Source organism: Arachis ipaensis, chromosome B10 (assembly GCF_059453495.1).
Source record: "Arachis ipaensis isolate K30076 ecotype BB chromosome B10, ASM5945349v1, whole genome shotgun sequence".
Taxonomy (NCBI): domain Eukaryota; kingdom Viridiplantae; phylum Streptophyta; class Magnoliopsida; order Fabales; family Fabaceae; genus Arachis; species Arachis ipaensis.
This window is the reverse complement of record NC_142435.1, coordinates 48,972,646-48,994,624: the sequence shown is the minus strand read 5'-3', so window position 1 is coordinate 48,994,624 and position 21,979 is coordinate 48,972,646. Positions and strand designations below refer to the sequence as shown.

Genomic DNA, 21,979 nt, shown 5'->3' with positions numbered 1-21,979 from the left:
GAAAGCGGAGGTTCAGAGGAACGAAAGCATCTCTATGCGCTTATCTGAAATTCTCACCAGTGATATACTTAAGTATTTCTATCTTTATTTTCTGTTTAATTAGTATTATTTTCGAAAACTCCATAATCAATCACTATCCGCCTGACTGAGATTTACAAGGTGACCATAGCTTGCTTCATACCAACAATCTCCGTGGGATCGACCCTTACTCACGTAAGGTTTATTACTTGGACGACCCAGTGCACTTGCTGGTTAGTTGTATCGAAGTTGTGAATGAAAAACAATTTATTAAGACATGCGTACATAGTTTTTGGCGTCGTTGCCTGAGATCACAATTTCGTGCACCAAGTTTTTGGTGCCGTTGCCAGGGATTGTTCGAGTTTGGACAACTGACGGTTCATCTTGTTGCTCAGATTAGGTAATTTTCTTTTTGTTTTATTTTCAAAAATTTTTCAAAAACCTTTCAAAAATTTCTCACTTGTTTTCGAAAAAAAAAAATATAAATCTTTTCAAAATTATATTTTTCTTCAGAATTTTTAAGAATGAATTCTAGTGTTTCATGATGATTTGTTGAATCCTGGCTGGCTGTAAGCCATGTCTAATCTTATGGACTGGGGTTTCAACTTATCATCACAAGAGCTTGTTGATTCTCACACACTTAGTTGCTCTATACATGGAAAGTATAAATATCTTCTAAAGCTTGACTGGATATTAAGCCATGTCTAACCCTCAGATTGGAGCTTTAGACTAAGATTGCAAGATTCCTGGAATTCATATTAAAAATTTTGGAATTCTTATTTTTCTTTTTTTTTTCAAATAATTTTCGAAAAATCGAAAAAAATTTCATAAAATCATAAAAATAAAAAAAAATATTTCATGTTTCTTGTTTGAGTCTTGAGTAAATTTTTAAGTTTGGTGTCAATTGCATGTTTTAAAGTTTGCATAAAATTTTTGAAAAATTCATGCATTCATAGTGTTCTTCATGATCTTCAAGTTGTTCTTGGTAAGTCTTCTTGTTTGATCTTGTTGTTTTCGTGTTTTGTGTTGTATGGTGTTTTTCATATGCATTCTTGAATTCTTAGTGCCTAAGCATTAAAGATTTCTAAGTTTGGTGTCATGCATGTTTTCTTTGCATATAAAAATTTTCAAAAATATGTTCTTGATGTTCATCATGATCTTCATAATGTTCTTGGTGTTCATCTTGACATTCATAGCATTCTTGCATGCATTCATTGTTTTGATCCAAAATCTTCATGCATTGCATCATTTTCATGTTTTTCTCTCTCATCATAAAAATTCAAAAATAAAAAAAAATATCTTCTCCTTTTTCTTCTCTTAAAATTTCGAAAATTAGATTTGACTTTTTCAAAGATTTTTAAAAAAAATCTAGTTGTTTTCATGAGTCAAATCAAATTTTCAATTTGAAAATCTTATCTTTTTCAAAATCTTTTTCAAAAATCATATCTTTTTCACTCTTCTTATTTATTTTCGAAAATTTTTAAAATATTTTTTAAAAATCTTTTTCTTAATTTTATCACATAATTTTCGAAAATATCATCATCTATTAATGTTTTGATTCAAAAATTTCAAGTTTGTTACTTGCTTGTTAAGAAAGATTCAAACTTTGAGTTCTAGAATCATATCTTGTGATTTCTTGTGAATCAAGTCATTAATTATGATTTTAAAAATCAAATCTTTTTCAAAACTAATTTCAATCATATCTTTTCAAAAATATCTCTTTATCTTATCTTTTTCAAAATTTGATTTTAAAATATCCTTTCTAACTTCTTATCTTCTTATCTTTTCAAAATTGATTTTCAAATTTGTTTCAACTAACTAACTAACTTTTTGTTTGTTTCTTATCTTTTTCAAAACTACCTAACTAACTCTCTCTCTCTCTCTAATTTTCGAAAATATCTTCCCTCTTTTTCAAAATTTCCTTTTAATTAACTAATTATTTTAATTTTTAATTTTAATTTTCAAAAATTACTAACCTTTTTCAAAAACTATTTTCGAAAATCACTAACTCTTTTTCAAAAATAATTTTCGAAAATCCTTCTCTCTCATCTCTTTCTGTTTATTTATTCATCTACCAACACTTCATCTCACCAAAAATATGAACCCTCTCTTTCTCTGAGTTTAGATTTTTTCTTCTTCTCTTCTTCTACTCACACAGGGAAACCTCTATACTTGGGCAAAAAGGATCCCTATTATTATTATTTTTCTGTCCCTCTTCTTCATATGAGCAGGAGCAAGGACAAGAATATTCTTGTTGAAGCAGACCCTGAACCTGAAAGGACTCTGAAGAGGAAACTAAGAGAAGCTAAATTACAACTATCCAGTAAGCACCTGTCAGAAATTTTCGAACAGGAAGAGGAGATGGCAGCCGAAAATAATAATAATGCAAGGAGGATGCTTGGTGACTTTACTGCACCTAATTCCAATTTACATGGAAGAAGCATCTCCATCCCTACCATTGGAGCAAACAATTTTGAGCTGAAACCTCAATTAGTTTCTCTGATGCAGTAGAACTGCAAGTTTCATGGACTTCCATCTGAAGATCCTTTTCAGTTCTTAACTGAATTCTTGCAGATCTGTGATACTGTTAAGACTAATGGAGTAGATCCTGAAGTCTACAGGCTCATGCTTTTCCCTTTTGCTGTGAGAGACAGAGCTAGAATATGGTTGGACTCTCAACCCAAAGATAGCCTGAACTCTTGGGATAAGCTGGTCACTGCTTTCTTAGCCAAGTTCTTTCCTCCTCAAAAGCTGAGCAAGCTTAGAGTGGATGTTCAAACCTTCAGACAGAAAGAAGGTGAATCCCTCTATGAAGCTTGGGAGAGATACAAGCAACTAACCAAAAAGTGTCCTTCTGACATGCTTTCAGAATGGACCATCCTGGATATATTCTATGATGGTCTGTCTGAATTAGCTAAGATGTCATTGGATACTTCTGCAGGTGGATCTATTCACCTAAAGAAAACACCTGCAGAAGCTCAAGAACTCATTGACATGGTTGCTAATAACCAGTTCATGTACACTTCTGGGAGGAATCCTGTGAGTAATGGGACGCCTCAGAAGAAGGGAGTTCTTGAAATTGATACTCTGAATGCCATATTGGCTCAGAATAAAATATTGACTCAGCAAGTCAATATGATTTCTCAGAGTCTGAATGGAATGCAAGCTGCATCCAACAGTACTCAAGAGGCATCTTCTGAAGAAGAAGCTTATGATCCTGAAAACCCTGCAATAGCAGAGGTGAATTACATGGGTGAACCTTATGGAAACACCTATAACCCCTCATGGAGAAATCACCCAAATCTCTCATGGAAGGATCAACAAAGGCCTCAACAAGGCTTTAATAATGGTGGAAGAAATAGGTTTAACAATAGTAAACCTTTTCCATCATCCACTCAGCAACAGATAGAGAACTCTGAACAAAATACATCTAATTTAGCAAACTTAGTCTCTGATCTATCTAAGGCCACTGTAAGTTTCATGAATGAAACAAGGTCCTCCATTATAAATTTGGAGGCACAAGTGGGCCAGCTGAGTAAAAGATTCACTGAAATCCCTCCTAGTACTCTCCCAAGCAATACAGAAGAAAATCCAAAAGGAGAGTGCAAGGCCATTGAAATGACCATCATGGCCGAAACCACAAAAGAGGAGGAGGACGTGAATCCCAAGGAGGAAGACCTCCTGGGACGTCCAGTGATCAATAAGGAGTTTCCCTCTGAGGAACCAAAGGAATCTGAGGCTTATCTAGAGACCATAGAGATTCCATTAAACCTCCTTATGCCATTCATGAGCTCTGATGAGTATTCCTCTTCTGAAGAGAATGAGGATGTTACTGAGGAGCAAGTCACTAAGTACCTTGGTGCAATCATGAAGCTGAATGCCAAATTATTTGGTATTGAGACTTGGGAAGATGAACCTCCCTTGTTCACCAAAGAACTAAGTTATCTGGATCAACTGACATTACCTCAGAAGAAACAGGATCCTGGAAAGTTCGTAATACCTTGTACCATAGGCACCATGATCTTTGAAAAGGATTTGTGTGACCTTGGTTCAGGGATAAACCTCATGCCCCTCTCTGTAATAGAGAAACTGGGAATCTTTGGGGTGCAAGCTACTAAAATCTCATTAGAGATGGCAGACAATTCAAGAAAACAGGCTTATGGACAAGTAGAGGATGTGTTAGTAAAGGTTGAAGGCCTTTACATCCCTGCTGATTTCATAGTCCTAGATACTGGGAAGGATGAGGATGAATCCATCATCCTTGGAAGACCCTTCCTAGCCACAGCAAGAGCTGTGATTGATGTTGACAGAGGTGAACTAGTCCTTCAATTGAATGAGGACTCCCTTGTGTTTAAAACTCGAGGTCATCCTTCTGTAAACATGGAGAGGAAGCATAAAAAGCTTCTCTCAAAACAGAGTCAACCAGAGCCCCCACAGTCAAACTCTAAGTTTGGTGTTGGGAGGCCACAACCAAACTCTAATTTTTGGTGTTGAACTCCCATATCCAAACTCTAAGTTTGGTGTTGGGAAGTCTCAACAATGCTCTGAACATCTGTGAGGCTCCATGAGAGCCCACTGTCAAGCTATTGACATTAAAGAAGCGCTTGTTGGGAGGCAACCCAATTTTTATTTATCTAATTTTATTTTTCTTGTTCTTTCATGTTTTATCAGGTTCATGATCATGTGGAGTCATAAAATAAATATAAAAATTAAAAACGGAATCAAAAACAGCAGAAGAAAAATTACACCCTAGAGAAGAAGCATCTGGCTGGCGTTCAACGCCAGAAAAGAGCATGGTTCTGGCGCTGAACGCCCAAAATGGGCAGCATCTGGGCGTTTGAATGCCAGAATTGTACCCTGGAGAAGAGCTGGTGCCGAACGCCCAGAACAAGCATGGTTCTAGCGTTCAACGCCAGAAATGGGCAACAAATGGGCGTTCAACGCCCAGAACAAGCACCAATCTGGCGCTGAACGCCCAGAGTTGTGTGCAAGGGTATTTTGCATGCCTAATTTGGTGCAAGGTTGTAAATCCTTGAACACCTCAGGATCTGTGGACCCTACAGGATCACCTCAGGATCTGTGGACCCCACAGGATCCCCACCTACCTCCACTCACTTCTTCTCACCCCTCTTTCACACAATCCCATAAACACTCTTCCCCAAAACTCTTCACCAATCACCTTAATCTCTCTTCCCTATCACCACTTTACCACTCACATCCATACACCCACCTACCTTCAAAATTCAACATCTCTTCCCCACCCAATCCCACCCATATGGCCGAATACACATATCCCTCCATCTCCTCCATATCTTCTTCTTCTTCTTCTTCTTCTTCTTCTTCTTCTTCTTCTTCTTCTTCTTCTTCTTCTTCTTCTTCTTCTTCTATTCTTTCTTCTTTTGCTCGAGGGTGAGCAACATTCTAAGTTTGGTGTGGTAAAAGCATAGCTTTTTTGTTTTTCCATAACCATTAATGGCACCTAAGGCCAGAGAAACCACAAGAAAGAGGAAAGGAAAGATAATTGCTTCCACCTCTGAGCCATAGGAGATAGAAAGATTCATCTCACAAGCCCATCATTAAGAAAAGGATGGAGCAAACAAGAGAGCCCACTCATGGAGCTCAAGAAACACATGAGGAAGCTCACCATCAAGAAATCCCTGAGATACCTCAAGGGATGCACCTTCCTCCACAAAACTATTGGGAGCAAATCAACACCCCCTAGGAGAATTAAGTTCCAACATGGGACAATTAAGGGTGGAACATCAAGAGCACTCCATCATCCTTCATGAAATAAGAGAAGATCAAAAAGCAATGAGGGAGGAGCAACAAAGACAAGGAAGAGACATAGAAGAGCTCAAGGACATCATTGGTTTCTCAAGAAGGAAACGCCACCATCACTAAGGTGGACTCATTCCTTGTTCTTATTTTCTGTTTTTCGTTTTCTTAATGTTAAGTGCTTATCCATGTTTGTGTCTTATTACATGATCATTAGTAGTTAGTAACTATGTCTTAAAGTTATGAATGTCCTATGAATCCATCACCTCTCTTAAATGAAAAATGTTTTAATTCAAAAGAACAAGAAGTACATGAGTTTTGAATTTATCCTTGAACTTAGTTTAATTATATTGATGTGGTGACAATGCTTCTTGTTTTCTGAATGAATGCTTGAACAGTGCATATATCTTTTGAAGTTGTTGTTAAAGAATGTTAAATATGTTGGCTCTTGAAAGAATGATGACAAGGAGACATGTTATTTGATAATCTGAAAAACCATAAAAATGATTCTTGAAGCAAGAAAAAGCAGCAAAAAAAAAAAAAAAAAACAAAGCTTGCAGAAAAAAAATGGCGAAAAAAAATAGAAAGAAAGAGAAAAAGCAAGCAGAAAAAGCCAAAAGCTCTTAAAACCAAGAGGCAAGAGCAAAAAGCCAGTAACCCTTAAAACCAAAAGGCAAGGGTAATAAAAAGGATCCCAAGGCTTTGAGCATCAGTGGATAGGAGGGCCTAAAGGAATAAAATCCTGGCCTAAGCGGCTAAACCAAGCTGTCCCTAACCATGTGCTTGTGGCGTGAAGGTGTCAAGTGAAAACTTGAGACTGAGTGGTTAAAGTCAAGGTCCAAAGCAAAAGAAGAGTGTGCTTAAGAACCCTGGACACCTCTAATTGGGGACTTTAGCAAAGCTGAGTCACAATCTGAAAAGGTTCACCCAATTATGTGTCTGTGGCATTTATGTATCCGGTGGTAATACTGGAAAACAAAATGCTTAGGGCCATGGCCAAGACTCATAAAGTAGCTGTGTTCAAGAATCAATATACTGAACTAGGAGAATCAATAACACTATCTGAACTCTGAGTTCCTATAGATGCCAATCATTCTGAACCTCAATAGATAAAGTGAGATGCCAAAACTATTCAAGAGGCAAAAAGCTACAAGTCCCGCTCATCTGATTGGAGCTATGTTTCATTGATAGTTTGGAATTTATAGTATATTCTCTTCTTTTTATCCTATTTGATTTTCAGTTGCTTGGGGACAAGTAGGGGTGGAAAAAGGCCAGGCGGCCTGCCAGGGGCCTGCAGCCTGGCCTGTGTTTGGCCTGGCCTGGCCTGGTCTGTTATAAAATAGGTACAGGCCCAGGCTCTTTTAAAAGCCTTAATACATTAATAGGCCAGGCCCAGGCTCACTAATTAGCCTTATAAGCCTGTCAGGCCTGCCTGGGCCTGTTAAAATATAATTATATATATAAATAATTATTTATTATTAATAAAATTATGAGATATTTTAAATTTATTATATTTTATTATAAATATTTTTGTATATTTTAAATATCTTAAAAGTTTAAATTTTTTTACAAATATTAAATATATGACATATTACATATAACTATTTTTATTAAAAAATAATTTTTTTAAATAATATTTTTATTTTTGTAAAAAAAAATTAGCAGGCCTTTTAACAGGCTTCAGGCCAGGCCAGGCTGAATAACAGGCCAGGCCTAGTACTTTATAAAGAGCCTATAACAGGCTGCAGGCCAGGCTCAGGCCAATCAACTGTATGACAGGCCAGACCTGTTAAGAGCAAAGCCTGGCCTGGCCTGGCCTGTTTTCATCCCTAGGGACAAGCAACAATTTAAGTTTGGTGTTGTGATGAGCGGATAATTTATACGTTTTTTGGCATTATTTTTAGTATGTTTTTAGTAGAATCTAGTTACTTTTAGGGATGTTTTCATTAGTTTTTATGTTAAATTCACATTTCTGGACTTTACTATGAGTTTGTGTGTTTTTCTGTGATTTCAAGTATTTTCTGGCTGAAATTGAGGGACTTGAGCAAAAATCAGATTCAGAGGTTGAAGAAGGACTGCTGATGCTGTTGGATTCTGACCTCCCTGCACTCAAAATGGATTTTTTGGAGCTACAGAACTCAAAATGGTGAGCTTCCAATTGCATTGGAAATTAGACATCCAGAGCTTTCCAGCAATTTATAATAGTCCATACTTTGGCCGAGTTTAGATGACGTAAAAGGGTGTTGAACGCCAGTTCTACGCTGCTGTCTGGAGTTAAACGCCAGAAACACGTCACAAACCAGAGTTGAACGCCAGAAACACGTTACAACCTGGCGTTCAACTCCAGAAAGAGCCTCTGCACGTGTAACATTCAAGCTCAGCCCAAGCACACACCAAGTGGGCCCCGGAAGTGGATTTATGCATCAATTACTTACTTCTGTAAACCCTAGTAGCTAGTTTATTATAAATAGAACTTTTTACTATTGTATTTGACATCCTGAATTGTATTTTTGATCCTGTGATCTCGTTTTGGGGGCTGGATATTCGGCCATGCCTGGACCTCTCACTTATGTATTTTTAACGGTAGAGTTTCTACACTCCGTAGATTAAGGTGTGGAGCTCTGCTGTTCCTCATGAATTAATGCAAAGTACTACTGTTTTTCTATTCAACTCAACTTATTCCGCTTCTAAAATATTCATTCGCACTTCAACATGAATGTGATGAAGGTGACAATCATCATCATTCCCTATGAACGCGTGCCTGACAACCACTTCCGTTCTACCTTAGATTGAATGAGTATCTCTTGGATCTCTTAATCAGAATCTTCGTGGTATAAGCTAATTGATGGTGGCATTCATGAGAGTCCGGAAAGTCTAAACCTTGTCTGTGGTATTCCGAGTAGGACTCTGGGATTGAATGGTTGTGACGAACTTCAAACTCGCGATTGCTGGGCGTAGTGACAGACGCAAAAGGAGGGTGAATCCTATTCCAGCATGATCGAGAACCTCAGATGATTAGCCGTGCTGTGACAGAGCATTTGGATCATTTTCACAAGAGGATGGGACGCAGCCATTGACAACGGTGATGCCTCCAGACGATTAGCCATGCAGTGACAGCGCATCGGACCATTTTCCAGAGAGGATCAAAAGTAGCCATTGACAATGGTGATGTCCTTACATAAAGCCAGCCATGGAAAGGAGTAGGATTGATTGGATGAAGACAGCAGGAAAGCGGAGGTTCAGAGGAACGAAAGCATCTCTATGCACTTATCTGAAATTCTCACCAGTGATATACTTAAGTATTTCTATCTTTATTTTCTGTTTAATTAGTATTATTTTCGAAAACTCCATAATCAATCACTATCCGCCTGACTGAGATTTACAAGGTGACCATAGCTTGCTTCATACCAACAATCTCCGTGGGATCGACCCTTACTCACGTAAGGTTTATTACTTGGACGACCCAGTGCACTTGCTGGTTAGTTGTATCAAAGTTGTGAATGAAAAATAATTTATTAAGACGTGCCTACATAGTTTTTGGCGCCGTTGCCTGAGATCACAATTTCGTGCACCAACTTCCCCACACTTGGCCAATACGAGATCCGTTCCCTTGTGCGCCTCCTTTACAACCTTCACTTCTTCCTTAATCTCTACACCAAGCTCAATGGAAGAAGATTCAATTATAGAGAGGAAGTCATCAATGATTGAATCCTTCTCTTGATCAATCTTCTCACAATCTTCAACCATGATTTACTTTGGAGGTTGCACACCCTTCTCAACATCGATATCAAGAGGATTGGTCAAGGTGGACAAAAAATTGCTAACGATGGAATCCACTTCTTGATCAATTTTCCTCAACTCATTATCCACTTCTGTGACATTGATAACCTCAACTTCCTCCTCTTGATGTAAATCTTACTTCAACTCATTTTCTCAACCTTGGAGCTTCGAATTCACTTCCTCACTAAGCTCTTTGATTGCTTCTCCACATTCATCAATGGGAGTGCCTTGATCACGTAGGCTTAAATGGGAGGAGACTATGTTGCAAACGGCTTCCACCACGGTGGCAATCTTGGCTTCTAACTCCTTGAACTCCTTTTGGGTCTCTTTTTGCCTTTGGAGGTAAGAGCTAATATATCCTTGAAGAGAATCATCCATTGGAGGTGGTGGGGGAAAAGAAGGTTCGTTGTTTGGGAGGGTTTGATAATTGGAAGTTGGTTCATCTTGGTAAGGGTATGGAGGTGGTGTATATTGATGTGGTTCTTGAGAGTAATTGTGTTGAAATGGTGGTGGTTCCATGTGTGGTTCATATGGCTCGTAGGGTGGTTGGTATGATGGATAAGGGTTAGGTTCATATAGAGGGGTTTGGTGATATGGGGCTTGCGAGTAAGGTGGTTCGAAAATAGGTTGAGGAAGTGGTGCATAGGTATATGGTGTTGGTTGTTGACAATCACAATAAGGGTCACCACATCCATTAGGTTGATATGCATTATGATTGGAATTATACCTATAAGGAACCGGAGGAGGTTATTGCCAAGGGGGTTGATCAATCCTTCGAGGCTCCTTCCATCCTTGATTGTTCCCAAATCCTTGATGCATATTGTCATGGTAGCTCCCATTTTCTACAACATAATTTGAGCTAAACTCATAGCCAAATTGATGAGAATTCATAGTGATAGGAGAAAATAAAGACAGAATCTAGCAAGAAACAAAGAAGGCAAAATCCTACAACTAACAAAGACTAACAAACAAGCCAAAAAATCAAACTATTCACAATATATACAATAGCCAATAGCATAGCACCATTGCAATTCCCCGGCAACGACGCCATTTTGATGAGTGAATTCTTTGATGGTATATAATTTCACAAATGAAATCTCGTTGCAAGTATAGTTCTAAACTGACAAAGAATCCTCACATGCAAAAATATTGGTTTTGTCACAAGTGCAAACCCCAACGAAAATTAACCGAAGTATTGAACTCCGACTTGTCTCACAAGGAATTGCAATGAAGTGCTTAATTATTGGCTATAAAGGTGCAAGGGAGTTTGATTGATAAAGGGCAAGAAATTAAATGGGTACAAGTTTAAATGAAGTACATCAAATAGGCTCAATCAACATCAACCATAAGTCCCAACCTAGCTATTAATTAGCTTAATAGTAGGTTAGTGTCAATGGACATCAAATTGACTACATAGGGTTCTCAAATCACCAATTCAATGAGACCCAATGACTCAAGGTCACTCAATCCCCTTAGCTTAGGCCAAGAGTAAAGAAAGCTACTCAAAAACTAGAGGAAATATTCTATCAAACATCTAGTGTGCAATAAAAGTAAATATCACAAAATGCAAGAATTATTAACAACCATAACCAACAAGAGCAAGAAATCAACAATAAACAAAACAATTAACCATAAGAGCATAAAAGAAACATCAATTGCATTAAAGGAAATTCAAATCCAACATGGGCATTCATAAACGTAAAAGTGACATCAAAGGGAAATCAACACTATAAACTAAGAGAATCAAGATGTAGAAACAAGAAATTGTAAAGGAAACAAGATGAAATCAAGTAATCAAATCCAGATCCAAGAGAAATTAACCTAATCCTAACCTAATTCTAGAGAGAAGAGGGAGCTTCTCTCTCTAGAAAACTAACTAAAGGCTCATCATGACTAACTAAGTGCTCCCCCTTGCTCAATCTTCAATTCTGCATCAAATACCCTCAGAAACGAGTTGGAATTGGGCCTGGACAGCTCGGAAATTGCCCCCAGCGATTTCAATTTAAGTGGGTCACGTGCGAACATCGACGCGTACGCGTGCTTGACGCGTACGCGTCGCCATGCAACTTCACTTCCATGCGTGCGCGTCTGCGGCGCGTGCGCATCCATTGATGTACTCCTAATCCTTGTTTCCTCATGCATTCTCCACTTTGCATGCTTTTCTCTTCACTTCTTCCATCCAATACTTGCCTTATGAACGTGAAATCACTCAACAACACATCAAGGCATCGAATGGAATTAAAGTGAATTAAAATCACCAATTTAAAGGGCCTAAAAAGTATGTTTTTACACTTAAGCACAAATTAAGGGAGAATTACAAAATCATGCTATTTCATTGAATAAATGTGGGAAAAGGTGATGAAATCCCCTAAAGTAAGCACAAGATAAACCACAAAGTTGGGGTTTATCATTTATTTCTTAATCTTTACTTAATATTACTCAAATTTCATAGGTTGATGGTGGTGATTTTTTTATTATATTATTATATATTATCTTTATAATACAAAACAAAAAGTAAAATTTTATATCTTCTCTTTATTACTTATTTTACTTTATTTTTATTATCTAAGTTAACTTGTATATTATCAAGTTATTTTCTATGATTTATGTAATTGTTTTTGCTAGTTATCCATTAATACATGTTGAATTAACAATTTTGTTTATTATATTTTAATATATTTATTTCAATTATACTCAATAAATTGCTGGAAATATAAATCTATTCTCTTAAACCACTTCTTGATCATATGATTAGAATCATTTAAACTGGAGATATTTAGAACCCAAAATTTTTAAAATAACAGAAAAATAAAAAATAAAACAATTTAAAAAATAAAAAATTTATGAAAAAAATAATAAATTAAATCTTAAATTGACCGTGAAATAGAAAAAAAGAGAAGGAAGTAATCATGAAGGTTAAAATATTGAAAAATATATAACATATTGTTTAGAGAACATGTACCGTTTATTATCTTGTATATTATCTTTGTACCACATATCAAAAAGTGATAATTTATATCTTCTTTTTGTTACGTTGTTTTTTTTTTTTTTTATCTAAATTAGCTTGTATTGTAAGACTCCAAATTTTTGAAAATTAATTAATTAACTATTTATAAATTATTATATTATATTGAGATGTAATTTAAAGAAAATTATTTTCAATAAAAATAATTAAATAAAATTTTATAATTATTAAAGTTTAATTTAATTATTACTTATTTTATTAAATTTAAAGTATCTATCAAAAAAATATTTTAATTAGACAAATATTAAATTTATTATTATTATTATTATTATTATTATTATTATTATTATTATTATTTATTTATTTATTTATTTATTTACTATTTAAAATATCTTATTTATATTATTGTTATTATTTTTTTTAAGAATATTATCTGGTAAAGATGTTATTAATATTACTATAAGTCAGAGAAAAGCAAACAGAGTAATCTTAAAAGTTTTAGAGAACGCAGACTCATTTAAAGTACTTTATAATTCTTTTCCATAAGTCACTTATCAAAAGGTGAGAGAATAATGCGGAGATAAGTTATATTATGAAACGATAGGAAAGAAAAGAAGAAGAAAGGAAAGAAAAGGAAAGAAAAATATTAAAGAATCTCTATCACAGGAGAGCAGAGGGTAGTAATGAAAGAATGTATTAACTAAAGGGACCTCTGCCACAGGAGAGCAGAGGACAAAGATAAAGAGAAAGCTTTAAAAGACTGTCTATCACAGGAGAGCAGATGCGACCTTGTTTGGGCCTTAGTGCCAAATGTATAGTGGGGATGCCCACACACTGATAACTTTTTTCAAGATGTAAGCACATAGAAAGTCACACTGTATGCGGCCTAGCCGTAAGACTTATAAGCACACCGTATGCATCTGAAAAATCATGTCTGGGACTTTTGCCCGGGTAATATCGGGTAAGCAACTGACACATGAGCTCATGGCCTGCGTAGGACTAAACATGCATCATACTTGTTTGTCCATATTTGTTTGTGATTGTGTTCTCTATGATTGTGTGTGTTTGTGATTGGGTTTCTATGTTCTGTGATTGCTTACTTGTATTATACTTTGTTAGTTATTGACTGAGAACATAATAAAGTGAACTTAACTTCTAACCCCGACCCTACTAAGAACTCCCCAGTTCTTACCCCCTATCTCCACCATTTTTAGCTACAGGTAAGAAGGCTTAGCGCGGAACTATAGGTGCATAGAAGATTGAGTTTACGAGTTAAGTTCTTAGATTTTATTTTTCCCTTGTCATTTATTGTTTTAGTTTTTAGAGGGGATAGGACTTGTATTTGAGGTTCTTTGAAATAAGTTTATATATATAAAACTATGTGAATATATACTTTTATGGTTGAGTGATTTAAAATAAAGTCTCCCTTCGATTTCTTAATTAGAGTTTCGGTTCGTATTTGCGAATGCTCAATATTAAATGAAAATAGTATATAACAAAAGGTTTATAGGTAAGTAGCACTCGAACTTTTAGTACGATCATGAGGTGTTAAAATTTAGGGTATTACATGTATATTATCAATTTATTTCTATTATTTATGCAACATTTTTTTCTTCGAGTTGTTATCCATTAATAAATGTTAATTAACGATTCTGTTTAATGTATTTCAATATGTTTTTTCAATTAAACTCAATAAATTACGAAAATTCAAACCTATTCTCTTGAACTACTTCTTAATCATATGGTTGGAATCGTTTATATGGAAGATCTTTAGACCCTAAAATTTGTAAAGTAAAAGAAAAATACAATAAAATAAATTATAAAACCTGATAAAATAAAATGAGTTTTAAAATAGAATATATATATATATATATATATATATATATATATATATATATATATATATATATATAAAATAATAAATTAAAACTAACATGGCCCATGACATAGAAAAATAAAAAGGAAAAAATAATTATGAAGGTTTAAATGATAAAAAAATATATAACACAATTCTTATCTTGCCACATTTAAATGTTATATGTCAATTAAATAATCAATAAAAAATAATATTATTCAATGTAAAAGAGATTAAAAATTAAAAAAAACTTAACAAAATCAATTAACAAAGTTGTTATCTTCCTACATGTATTGTATTATATGTAAGACAGAATTTTTCTAATCAGTTTTATAATATGTAAAAAAGTTATACCATAGTTAGTTGATTAGGTTAACAAAAAATTTAGGTTAAATTAAAAAAAGTTATACCATAGTTAAAAATCATTAGAGAAGTTTTATTTTATATTTTATTATTTTTTTCAAAAAATTTAAGAAAGTAAGAGAGAAAATTTTGAAAATTTTAAATTTTGTGTGCCTCTTGAATTTTTTTATTTGTTCTTTGTCTTTCGAGATTTTTGATATTTTGTGATTGAAATTGATTAATAAATGTATAATTTAAAAAAAATAAAAAATTACAAAATTAAACTTTTTTTAATAATTTTTATAATTTACAAAAAAAAGTTATATCATGATGAATTAATTAAATTAACAAAATTTAGGTTAAATTAAAAGTTAAAATTAATCATCATAAGTCAATTTCTTTCATTTCATTTAATTATAAGAAGACATGTCACAAGGAATAATTTACCTTCTAATTTAGAGAGGGTTAAATAGAATTCACCTATATATACATTTTTTTCTCATATAGAATAATGAGATCAAAATCTTGGTTAGAATAAAGTAATCACATAAAGAACGAGTTAAGTCTCAAAGTAGTCCCTGAAGTTGCACTCGAGCCTTAAAGTTCTCCTTGAAGTTAATAGTTACTCAATTTTACCCCCGAACTTGTACTCTGGAACTCACATTAGTCCCTAATGCATTTTCTATTCATCAGAATACTAAAAACAACGTCGTTTTATATTTATTAAAAAAAAAAGAAACACCCCCACCCTAGGTTTAAAAAAAAAAAAAAAAGAAAAACCCCCCACCCCCCTTTCTGACTCCCCTTTTCCATTTCTCTTTCACACTCCCATTCCCCTTCCCTAACCCTTTCTTTTTCTCATTGCTCTTTTCCTTTTACTCTCTCTTTCCCCTTCATGGTTCCCATTTCCAGTTCCCATTTCCTTTTTCCTTTCACGGTTTCTTTCTCCTTCCTCAGTTCTCCTCTTCCTTTTCCTTCCATGCTCCCCTTTTCCTTCTCCCACCTATCCCCTGTTTTCCTTTCTTTTTTCTTTCCACGGTCCCTTTTCCCTTTTCCAGTTCTCCTCTCCCTTTTCCTTTCATGTTTCCCTTTTTCTTCCCCAATCCATCCCAGTTTTTTTTCTTTTTTTTTTTCCGTAATCACTGCCAATAAAAAAATATTTTGTAATTGTTAATTCACAGAGAGATAATGGAAGATGGAAAGAATTGTAGAAGACAGACCTCTTGCGAGCGTTGCCTCTTTTGCCACTGTTGCCCCGTCTCGTTAGTTTGCTTTTGGGCTGCTGTGGTGCCTTCTCTCGTCGTGTGCTTCTGCTTTCCTCTGCTCTGGCGGCTTGCTTTTTCCTTCTGCTCTGCCTCTTCTTCTCCTTCATTTATTCTTTTTTTGGCTGCTTATGTTTTAACTTTTCTTGTTGATTGATGTGATGTTGTTGCATGTTATTGTTGCCGCTGCTATGATTTATAAAGGTTTTTGTTATTTAAATCAAATTATTGGCTTGGGAATGATCATCGGATGTCTACATAAACTAATATAAGTTTGATAGTTTAACTATTGTTTGCAATAATGTTGTTGTTGTTGTTGCTACTATGAAGTTGAAGAAGAAGAAGAACAGTGTGAATGATGATAGTGTTATTGCTACTATGAAGTTGAAGAAGAAGAATAGTGTGAAGAAGAGAATTGGTGAAGATAATTGGGATTATGTTTTTTTATATAAATAAAAAGCGACATCGTGTTGGGGATTGCATTTTTTTGTATAAATATAAAACGACGTCGTTTCAGTCCTTCCGATGGTAAGGATGGACGAAAATTATTTTAGAGACTACTATGAGTTCTGGAGAATAATTTTGGGGACAAATTTGAGTAATTATTAATTTCAGGGATCACTTTGAGGCTTGAGTGCAACTTCAGGGACTATTTTGAGACTTAACTCCATAAAGAACATACTCAACCCAAAACGATAAGATCCATAAAAAATTATTTATCACTCCTGATGGAACACTTCTTTATATTTTATTTATTCTTTTCTCCTTTCATATATGGAACCAAAAACTAGCATTTGGCATAGTCATTATCTAGTTCAGAAAACCCAAAAATCATCCAAATAATTGTTCCATACAAAAAAGCCCATACAGAATTAAAAATAAAAGTAAGAAAAATTGAAAAAAGATAAAAAAATTAAAAAGATAGATTAGTTGAAATAAAAAAATTGAAAAGGAGGTTAGACATGATATTTTTGTAACTGTTAGTGAAATAACAGATGAAAATAAGATAGGAGATTATAAGTTGCTGTTAACTGTAGAAGTTTTTTTTATTTAATGTAACTGAAAGATATATGGGAGAACAACTATCACTAAGGGTAATATTAAAACTTAAAATTGGACACCAAAACTCTATATATTGGCATCATATGTTGTTATTATTATTATATAATACTAGCGACTCAACAGGCACTGTTCAGTCGCTTTTCTATTATTTTTAAGAGATTAATTTTCATAATTTTGTTTTTAAAATTATAAATTTGATAAAATAATTTAAACATTAAGAATAAAAAAAATTAAAAACAAAAATAAAAATTTTATAAGTTATTTAACTTTTAGAATGTATAAAATTCAAAAATTTAAATTAAATAAGATATTAAACAAATTTATTATGTTATTTTTATGTGTAACAAAATCAAAATAAAGACGTAAAAATATTATTTACAAGTAACTATTCATAAACTTTATTAAGTTTATTTATTTTTTTTAATAGTACTTAATTTAAAACAGTGATAAAAATTTATATTCAAAACACTCTTTATCTTTATACATAATTCCAATTGATAAAAAATATTTTTTAATTTTATATTTAATCTTTTAAATTATCCTTAATTTTATTATTTTTTCAAAATAATTAATTTATATTTTGTTATATCCCCTCACTATATCAAACACTATTCTTTCTCTTACTATATATTATTCTCTATACATATACCTGACATTGTCTCATCGCCAATATCGTAATGTGGTAGCGTATGCCTCACAGCAGTTGAGACCTCATGAAGTTAATTACCCTACGCACGATTTGGAGCTTGCTGCGGTTGTGTTTGTGCTAAAGGTGTGGAGGCATTACCTCTATGGGGTTAAATACCGAGTTTTCTCTGATCGCAAGAGCTTGAAATATCTCTTTGATCAGAAAGAGCTTAGTATGCGACAGAGGAGGTGGATGGAGTTACTGAAGGACCATGACTTTGAGTTAAACTACCATCCGGGGATGGCGAATGTAGTGGCGGATGCGTTAAGTCGAAAGTCGTTGTATGCTGCTTGGATGATGCTCCGAGAAGAGGAGTTGCTCAAGGCATTCGAGAGTCTAAAGATCGGTGTTCAAGAAGCGTCTGGGACTCTATTTTTGAGTCGATTGCAAATCTCAAGTGACTTTAAATCCGAACTCCTAAAGTCTCATCAAAACGATGACGTGTTACCGAAGGTGTTGCCAGCTATTAAGCAAGGGAAGCAGTGGAGAGTGTCATGGGATCAAGATGGGTTATGGAGATTCAAGGGCAGGATCATTGTGCCAGATATTGGTACGTTGCGGCAAGATATCTTAAAGGAAGCACACAAAAGCAGATTCTCTATTCGCCCGGGGAGTACTAAGATGTACCATGATTTAAAAGCAATGTTTTTGTGGTCGGGTATGAAAAATGATGTGGCAGAATATGTCTCAAAGTGTTTAACCTGCCAGAAAGTAAAGATCGAACACCAGAGACCTTCTGGGACGTTGCAACCTTTAGAGGTTCCGCAATGGAAGTGGGAAAGCATTGCAATGGACTTTGTGTCGGAATTGCCAAGGACTAGGGCCAGTTTTGATGCTATCTGGGTGATTGTGGACCAACTGACGAAAGCAGCTCACTTTCTACCCATTCGAATGAATTACACCCTTTAGGAGCTAGCACGATTATATATAAAGGAGATTGTGAGACTTTATGGTGTGCCTGCTACTATAATCTCGGATAGAGATCCTCATTTCACTTTAAGGTTCTGGGGTACATTTTAGAAAGCTTTCGGAACCCGATTAAGCTTGAGCACAGCTTACCATCCTCAAACTGATGGTCAATCCGAAAGGACGATCCAAACCTTAGAAGATATGTTGAGGGCTTGTGTTCTGGATCAGCCGGCGACACTACAAAAAAAAAGGGTTAAAATGGCATTGATATTAAGGCGGTTTTAAAGAACCGCCATAATATCAAGACATTATGGCAATTGTTGCTACTGCCGTAATTGGCTTTATATATTTTGGCGGTTCTGGTGATTATGGCGGTTTGAACCGCCGTTTTCTCACACATATAAAATGAAAAAAATTGTAATCCTGGCTCATTCAACGCCATTCTTCGTTCTAGCTAGGGCTTCTCCTCTCTGGTTACGATCTGGTTACACCAACAAACAACGTAAAGGTAAGAAACAACGTTCATCATCTCCTCTCTGAACAACGCTCTGGTTACAATCTCATCTCTAAACAAACAACGTTCATCATCTCCTCCATGTAAAGAAGCTCTCCAACAACGCCATTCTTCCTTCTAGGACTTCTCCTCTCTCCGCCGGTTACGATCTCTCCAGGTACCTCTCCCTCTCAAGTTAAATTGAAATGCTGTTTTATTTTGTTTTTTCTTTTGTGCTGTGGAGACGAAGATTCCGGCAAGAGGCAAGATTCTGGTGGCTACTGACCTCAGCATTTTGATTCCAGAAGGCACCGGTTTCTTTGTTTTTGTTTGGGTTAGGGTTTCAAAATTGCTTTTGGTGCTGATTTTTGGGGGTTTTTGTTTCTCTGCAGCTCTGTTAGGGATTTTTGGGTCTTCCTTGAAGCATTGGATTGACGTTGGTGTAGGGGTGATTGACGACGATCTCAGGTCTTCTTTCTTAACTTTACTCCCTCCTCTCTCTCTCTCTCTGAACTCAGATCTTCTATTGCTTACTTCTATTAAGGTGTTTCTCTAATCTCCGATCTCAGATCTTAGATCTCAGAAAAAACTGCTCCAATCTCAAACATGTAGTGCATCTCATTATTTGATTAACTTGTCCTTGCACTTAGATTTGATTAACATGCTGTAGTCCTTGTTTCATTTCATTCCTTCTGCTTCTTTTAGGCTGGCTGTCTTGGGCTTCCTTTTGTTTATATTTATTTTTGAACAATTTTAGTGGAATGGCTGTTGTTAGGTTATGGGGGTGTTGGTTTTGTTTCGGCCAAAAATCAATTACAGAGGATTGGGATGTGCGATTTTTACTTCCAACCCGTGACTCTTAATCATCTTTCATAAGTTTTTTTGTTGAAATTGATTGATAGTCTATTGAAATTTAAGGCTAAACTATTATTCAATGTTTTCTTTGTTGTATTCAATATATATGGTCCACACTACATTTTGTACAAGCATTTACCTTTTATGTGTATGATTATTCTTGTTTTGTAAATATTTTCATGATATTTGTTCTTTGAATGCCTTTGAATTTGTAGCCTTTTTATTTTTTTTATTTAATAACAATATTACTATACTTTATTTATTTATTTATATGCTGATTCATTTATTTATTTATTTTGGTAGAAGAAAATTCATCAGAGATAAGACATTATTTGTTGTGGCAAGTAAATGGAAGTGGAGATTCTGAGCATGTTTCAGTACCCAGTTTTAGTTTCACTTCTTGTTCATTGTTATTAGTGGAGAAACCTTGTTTCATTGTTCGCGTTGTTGCAGCTCGTTTATTAGGTAAGCTTCTCTGCATTAGTTTCAGTATTTGTTTTTTCTTCTGATATTTAGTGCGATTCTCATTTGTTCTGATATTTTTCTCTGCATCGTGTACTAGTCATTCTTCCTGGTGATTTTTGCTGTGCTCAATAAGTTTGTTGATGATTAAGTTATGAAACCATAGTAGTTATTGTTATTAGCTTGTTCTTCTGAAATCAATAACTATAATTGTTGTGTTGAATTCTCTTTGGTCAATATCTTTAAAATAGCATCTTATGTGACTAAGCATCAAATTGCTTTTCATGTTTTAATTCTTCTAAACTAAGTTTTTTATCTCTGAAAATTGGTAAAATTTATTTTTTTTCATGCTAGAATGTTTGACTTTGATGAACTTGCAATAGATGCTTTTTCTTATGATATAACTACATGAATTTATATGATCCTATTGAATTACTTCAGCCTCAGTGGTTAATAATGCAAATTTGGTAACTAATGCCAAGTTGTGCCTTATGTATTTCACATCATTAGTTCACTAAAAGGAAGATGGGGTCTTTATTGCTTCAATTGCTTTGCATCATATTCCTTGGGGTTCAAAGTTCAAACTAAAACTTCAATTGCTTTGCATCAAACACTCCCATTCCAAAATGCCAACATTCCCTACTAACTATGCATTTTCTATATTATTGTTTTATTTATACTTTTTCCCCTAATAATCATATCATTGATTTTTTTGGTTGAAACTGTGGCAATGGCCAGCTGGCTGGGCAGTGGATATACATATGCTATTAAGAAAAAAGTGAAACATAAAACATTTAATCTAGAATTCATATACTCTGCTTTTGTCTTTTCCTTCTTTTACTAATGCTAACCATTTGGAAAACTATTTTCTTAAAATAGTCAAAACAATTTTAAACGAAAATGTTTACTGTTGCTTATTATTAACTATTGTTTAGTTGTATTAAGGCCATTGTATTAAGAAGGACATTGTATCTCACAATCGCCACATATATCTTCTCATGTTATTAATTAATTAATTGTTAAGCATTACTTTTGGTTTTGGATACACATACTTAGTAAACTTTAAACTAAAGTGCTTTAGTTTGAGAATTTTATTTCTAATTTGGTATGTCCACAACTCGTGCCTCTCTCTAAGCTTACAAGTCAATGCTGTAAATTTAAAGAGTATAGGGGAAAGAGTGCATTCAAAGACACATGCACAAAGATATAGATGATGCTAGGAAAGGGGTCTCAAACTGAGGACAAAATAAAAAAATAGAAAGAAAAAATAGAAAAGTAAAGATAAACAAAAAATCAGTGGGAAGCATGTGCTTAGGCAGTGTAGTTTTACATTCCAATGGAAAGCTAATTAGACTCTTTCTTTAATGTTAATGCCTTTTTCTTTCTTTTTTCTTTTTTTAATTCCTTCCTAGAATTTGATCATACTACCATTGCATCTTTTTCACCAATGAGCTTGCATTTACGATTTTACTTGGTTGCCAATTAAATTATCGCATTGTCATCATCGCTATTT

General features: G+C 34.5%; 1 non-coding gene across 1 annotated transcript; it reads right to left on the bottom strand.

Moving 5' to 3' along the window:
* Window positions 1–2,775: 2,775 nt before the first annotated feature.
* LOC148579973 (small nucleolar RNA R71) lies at window positions 2,776–2,883 on the bottom strand. Its single transcript, XR_015895658.1, has one exon. It is a non-coding gene; the product is annotated as a small nucleolar RNA R71 (small nucleolar RNA).
* Window positions 2,884–21,979: the final 19,096 nt, after the last annotated feature.